General features: G+C 37.5%; 1 pseudogene; it reads right to left on the reverse strand.

Moving 5' to 3' along the window:
- Window positions 1-219: 219 nt before the first annotated feature.
- LOC124891458 lies at window positions 220-7,163 on the reverse strand (annotated as a pseudogene).
- Between the last annotated feature and the right edge of the window lie 41 nt (window positions 7,164-7,204).

Genomic DNA, 7,204 nt, shown 5'->3' on the forward strand with positions numbered 1-7,204 from the left:
GAATCCACTTGTAGCCACGTTATTATTGTACATACGCATATACATTTTTATTATTTTGGATCATGCTCGAACCAGTCAACTCGACACGCTCGTTCTTAACCTACCAACTTTTATTATTGGATCGAGTTTTAGTTCAAACATTCGGTGCACAAAATATAAACTCTTAAGTCTACGATGTCTTCTATGAGCCCTCTAAATTATGTTGCAATAATACTCATTGCTTCTAAAATTCAAGCTATACATTAAGGTAAACAAATTAACATTTACAGAACCACCAAAATATTACAAAAATACAGTTTTTTTAACCATTACATGAAATAAATAACTATAATAGTGATAAACAACATACAGATTTTAGCTTCTTATTCACATTACAATAGAATTTCAAACCTGCAACTCATAAATTTTAAGTAAAGATATTTGGAACTGTTGCTCGTATTTTCAAGAATTTGGAACAAACACTCCAATGTAGCCAAATCCAGCTATAAGAATAGGTATATGTAGAAGCCATTCGTTCCAAACGCGTAGTCGTACCATCCGCGAAATGTACCTTGTTGTACCATTCTCCAATATGAAAACGAGACTTCCTCGAAGCTTTCAAGCTCGTTTTTACCTTAAGCCCATTTCCCAATTTCTCTGTCACGACCTACCTCAAATAGACCGATGAGCGTCGCCCTAGTCCGATGAAGGGACATTACATTCTCATATAGGATCCAAAAAACCAATAAATAGAGTGACCTACACATCAAAACGAACATAAAAAGAATCAAGAGAACAACAAATTTGGAAATTAAGACATCGATTGAGCCCATTGGACAAATTTAAATCCATGAGGTCTATTTGACCAGAGTAGACAATACGTGCCATGGGCTCAAATCGTGACATCAATTTCTTATTGTATTTAGAGTAAAACATCTAGTATCCCCCTGAACAATGATCAAAGTTGTTCATGAGAGTCCTATTACCTCCCTGAACTAAATTTTAACGTATTCTTGTCAGCCTTTTTAATTAGCTGACATAACACCTTTTGTCAATCTTTTTAGCTGACGTGACGTGACACCTTTGACGTGGGTCCCATTTTATGTAATAAAGGTGCCACGTCATGTTATGATCCATTGCAAAGTCCCACATCGGTACTACAAAGTATTGTTGTGGGGTATTTATTGCCTTGGGCTCTCCCACCCTAATAGCTAGCTTTTGAGGTGTGGTTCTCCTAAGGTTGTAACTCTGGTATCAGAGCCACCCATCACCCTTCGCGCCCACCGTGCCTGGGATGGTGACGTCGGTATGGCAGTGTTCAGTCGGGGCTAGCAATGTTTAGCGCACAACCATTAAGGCTCCTGACTCGAAAAGAGCTACCTACATAAGTAAAGTGAAAGCTACCTAGAGTGGAGTCGTCGAGGACGACGGATGCGAAGTGTGGTGGTTTGTTATGATCCATTTGCAAAGTGAGCTACCTACATACAGTGGCGGATCTACATAGGGTCCAGGGGATTCATCCGAACCCCCTTCGTCGGAAAATTATACTATTTTTACATGGTTAAAATTTTTTTTATGTATAAATAGTAGAGGTTGAACCCCTTCGACTAGTCCGTATATGTACTACTGAATCCCTCACTGAAAATCCTGGATCCGCCCCTGCCTACATAAGTAGAGTGAAAGCTACCCAGAGTGGATCCATCGAGGACGACGGATGCGGAGCGTGGTGGTTTGTTATGATCCATTGCAAAGTCCCACATTGGTACTATAAAGTATTGTTGTGGGCTATTTATAGCCTTAGGCTCTCCCACCTTAATAGCTAGCTAGCTTTTGAGGTGCGGTTCTCCTAAGGTTGTAACACGTTAGCACAAAAGGACAACAAAAATATGCTAAAATTGAGTTCAACAGGGTAATAAGACACCCGTCGTAGCAACTTTGACCAAAGTTCGAGGGGTACTGAATACTTATCTCTTGTATTTACCTTGGCGTCCCTACAACATTGAGCAAAGTGATTGTTGAAGGAATATAAACAGCACCCCATATAGGAACTTGAACTTCAGGGATCAAAACAGTTGCAGGCATAACAATACAATAAAATATAAATGTACCAATATGTGAAATTATTTTTCTGACAAAAAAGAAGCTGTAGATCAAATATAACTTCCTCCACATTGATACTTTCTGCAATGATCAAAGTAAAAAAAAAATAAAAAATTATACTATCAGATCATGTAAAAGATGTATTAACTACATGTAAAATAACATATAAAAATTTAGACTAGTGTATTCCAGCAAAGTGGGGTCTGGAGAGGGTAAAGTGCACGCAGTTCATACCACTACCTCAGATGAAGTAGAGAGGTTGTTCCCGGTAGACCACCCGCTCAAGACAGATAACAGTATACGAAACAAAAAACACAAGAATAAACAATAAAATGGAATAACATACCGCTAGATAATAAAAGAAACAAGACATCGACAGAGTAATACTATAAACTATCTACTCGTGAAAAATATTGCAGGTTACTTTTTACGATAGGCAAAGTTACACTTGAGGGCAGCCCAATGCACAAAGCATTCCACATGTAAAGTAGGCAGTTGATTGGCCTGATTAAGTATAGTGATTGATTCAACGGCTCGAGCCCCCACGAGACCTATAGGTCACATGGAGACAACTTTACCGTTCCTTGTAGGCTCCACTTCACTAGCTATTTAAATTTTTTGAGTAAAGCATCTAGTCCCTCCCTGAACTATGACCAAATTCGCTATGACACACTCCAACTTCACAGGGTTTCTATTACCTCCTGAACTAAATTTTAGTTTTATTTTTGTTATCCTTTTTAGCTGACGTGACACCTTTGTTAACCTTTTTAGCTGATGTGGGCACCATTTTATGTACGTAATAAAGGTGCCACGTCAGCAAAAAAGGGTGACAAAATTACGTTAAATTGAGTTCAGGGGGTTATAGGACAACCCTTGTGAAGTTGGAGTGTGTCGTAGCAACTTTGGTCATAGTTCGGGGATATTGGATGCTCATCTCATATATATATATATATATATATATATATATATATAAACAAGTGTAAAAATTCTTATACTGCTAGTGTATATAAGTTAAATCGATTAAAAGTCTCGATTTTCTTGTTAAATAAGAAGGTTTATGGCTATAAAATACCTTATTTGCAGCAATTTCCATTGCCATTTTCTTGAAAAGATTAGCAGGTCCACAAGACCATCTGTGTTGCTGATAACGATAGGCTTTGAAAGTACTTGGCAATTCATTTTTCACCTAATTGAATGCAAAAAAAAACATTAGGTGAAATGCGCGGCTATCTCATCTAAAAGTTTAATCTTGATAGCGGACATATGTTTATCTAATTTTTTTATATCTTCAACACGTCCTCTCATGTGCGTGCCTGATTATTTGTCATAGTCGAAACTCGTGGAAATGTGATTGTGAATGGAGGCTAGAGTTGTACTCGTGGTCGTTGTCTGTTCTGATACTATGTTGAATTATGTGACGTCTTGAAGTTTAAGATATAAAAAAGAGATAAGCATCTAATATCCCCACGAATTGTGGCCAAAGTTGCTACGACACAGTCCAACTTTACAGATATCAATTTTAGCGTATTTTTGTCACCCTTTTATGCTGACATGACAACTTTCTTTTTTACATAAAATAGAGCCCACATCAAAGGTACCATGTCAGCCAAAAATATTGACAGAAGGTGCCACATCAGCACAAACAAGTCACAAAAATATGTTAAAATTGAGTTCAAGGGTAATATGACCCTTGTAAAGTTGGAGTATGTCATAGCAAATTTGATAGGCCACTAACCATTTTTATCTTACTCTTTAGCTTAAATTTTACTTCCAATCATTTTTCTTCAGAGTTTTGTTGAAGTTACTTCTAAGTGAATGTTTTATGACATAGCTCCACTGACCATTTTTGCAATTTTTTTTCTTGTACACATGGCTAATCAATTCATTCTAGAGAAGTGTTGTTTGCAAGCAAACCTAATAATGCCACGAGACAGAGAGGTAGGCCGAAGAAATATTGGAGGGATATGATTAGGCATGATATGAAGCAGTTACAACTTACGGAGGACATGACCCTTGATAGGAAGATGTGAAGGACGCGGACTAGGGTAGAGGATTAGTGGGTAGAAGTTCGTCCGTAGTAGTAGGTTAGAGTGCTTTTGTTTGTATCTATGTCTGTAGTTGCTTGTTCGTGGTGTTTTGGTGATGTCTTTGATTTTGAATAAATAGTTTATAGTATATATTATACCTTGTGTGGGGTGTCTTGTTATTCTTTCTTATCTAGCGGTGTGTATCCCATTTATGTTGTACTTGTGTGCTTCTACGTTTTTCCTTTGTTTGTTTGATTATACTGTTATCCTGAGCCGGGATTTATCAGAAACAATCTCTCTACTTCATCTGAGGTAGTGGTATGGACTGCAACAATTTACCCTCCCCAGACCCCAGTTGTTGTTTTTCATACACGAATCCAAAATTTAGAGTCAGTACATTTAGAGACGAGTGTGATTCCACTAATTTATGACTCTTACCGAGCTAGGCTACCTCGCTCGTGATTTACAAGCACCCTCACCGAACTCTTTCTATAAGCACCTTCATTTTTCGCGTATGTATACATAATTCGAGCAGAAAGCAATATATATGTTTAGTTGAGCTTACAGAACTCGCGCTGAACGTAATGGATCATGTAAATTTTACCTTAAGGTCACCAACATATACAAATTTCCAGCCTTTAAGACCAGCTCGAACGGCGAGATCCATGTCTTCAACAATTGTTCTGTCTTTCCATCCTCCAGCTTCATTGAGTGCTGAAATTCTCCATACACCAGCAGTTCCTTCATTCATATATCACTAATTAAATCAACGCGCGATGATGAACTTATAACTGAATTTCCATCTACTGTAACAGTAAAGTCGCAAAGTAGTAGTATTTTTTTCTGTCGCGGTAAAGTAACTGAACTTTCGTGTTGTATGCATGTTGCCTTACCGTTGAAGCCGAAAAATGCATGAGTTGCAGATCCAACTTCTTGTCCCACTTTGAAATGGTAATCAAGTGACATTTCTTGCATTCTTGTCAACAAACACTCATCAGAATTCACTGCAATGTACACAACAGAGATGGTCACGCAATTCAACAAGGTCGTCTTTGGGTTCAAAATCTCGACTTCACACACAAAAAGTGCATCGAGGGAGGGCCGTGTTGAGGAAAAATTGAAGGCAACAGCAACAGATAGTAACAAAAATCAAAGTTCAAAAACTACTAGAGCAACACTAAGACTACTAGATGGACGGATTAGCTAGACAACGCTCTACTACCTACTACCCTAACGAGAAACAACAGATAGTAACAAAAATCGAAGGTCAAAAACTACTAGAGCAACACTACGACTACTCGATGGAAGGATTAGCTAGACAACGCTCTACTACCTGCTAACCTGCTACCCTAATACACGTTAAGGAAAAAAGTGCTTACCGAACTTCCAACGAGCTTGAACGAGTCCGATTTCGGGGTTGTGCACAAGAAAAGGGACAGTTCTCAACAAGAAATCAGATTCAGGTTGAAAATCTGCATCAAATATGGCCACAAAATCACACATCTTCACATAATTGTGCTTCATTCCTTCCTTCAATGCCCCAGCTTTGTACCCTTTTCTATTATCTCTTATTTCATATTTGATGTTCACTCCTTTGCCTGCCCATACTCTTGCACTCTTGTTCCACCATAGCCTATACAACAATCTTAATAATCACACTCTATCTGTGTGTTGTCTAAAAGATAACTACAGATAATTATCGCTCTCGTTAAGATGCAGAAGCATAAAGATAACCTAATGAATATAAAAGTTATTTACATTATCGGTGTACACAAGTTAAACTCTTTACTGACAATGTAAGTGTGTTTTGACATGTGGGAGCATGTCACATATCTTATGTTGCTCAGACTCTTCAAAATATCGCCATATATATATGCATGTCGCATCCCTCAAAAGTTACGCATTTTTGGAGGATGCGACAAGAGTACAACAATATTTTTTGAGAGTCAGAGCAAACATAGCTGACTCATCACACAAATTTACCTGTAATTACTATAGAGAAAAGCATCTAGTACTCCTCTGAATCATGACCAAATTTGCTACGATACACTTCAACTTCACAGGGTCCTATTACCCCCTAAACTCAATTTTAGTGTATTTTTATCACCATTTTTTAGCTATGTGACACCTTTTCATCTGACGTGGGCCCCATTTTTATGTAATAAAGGTGTCATTTCAGCACAAAAGAGTGACAAAAATAAGCAAAAATTAAGTTCGGGGGAATAGGACCCAGGTGAAGTAGGAGTGTGCCGTAGCAACTTTAACCATAGTTCGAAGGGGTACTGGATGCTTATCTCAAAAATCATTTCAAATTATATTAGAAAAAGTATACTTCTTTTTTTTTCCCTATAAATGAAAATTTAAGTTATTAATTGGACCTTAATGATAGGATCAGTCGAATTAATTGGACCTTAATGATAGGATCAGTTGAATCATCAAGAACTTGAATTAAAATTCTATTAATTGGCCATGAAAGATTACAAGCAGCTCCAATTGACAATTGATATACCTGCAAATTAACAATTTTGTGCAAGAAAAGTTTAATTTCGACAACGTAAATAATTTTTCACACTATCAGATCATCTAAAACATGAATTACAATCTACATGTAACGCGTTCATAAGTAATTAAGACATATATACCTGCTACAACATGTTAAAATACGTCGATAGTGCAAGCCACATAACAAAACTATCGATTTTTCCTTTACGAGAGTTAATTTGATATGACGAAAAATAATACATTCGTTGACCACTGGACCTCACCTTTGGATGCTACTAGCTAAAAAAAGGACTGTCGGTGCACTAAAGCTTCCGCTATGCGTAGGGTTCAGGGAAAGATCTCACCACAAGGGTGTGTTACAATTCAGACAAACTAAGAAAATCACAAGTAAAAGAAAAACAAGAACAACACGCAGATTTACGTGGAAATCCTTGCAGGAAAAATCACGGGCAGAGATAGAGGATTTCACTATGAAAGGAGAGGAATACAATGTGGAGAATGACGTAATTTCTGAATAACCAAAACCGACTCCCTAGCTAATTGCACTTGTCTAGTATGTGCGTACAAATAAGTTCTAGGCCCAAAAACATAATTAA

Source organism: Capsicum annuum, unplaced genomic scaffold (assembly GCF_002878395.1).
Source record: "Capsicum annuum cultivar UCD-10X-F1 unplaced genomic scaffold, UCD10Xv1.1 ctg3582, whole genome shotgun sequence".
NCBI lineage: Eukaryota > Viridiplantae > Streptophyta > Magnoliopsida > Solanales > Solanaceae > Capsicum > Capsicum annuum.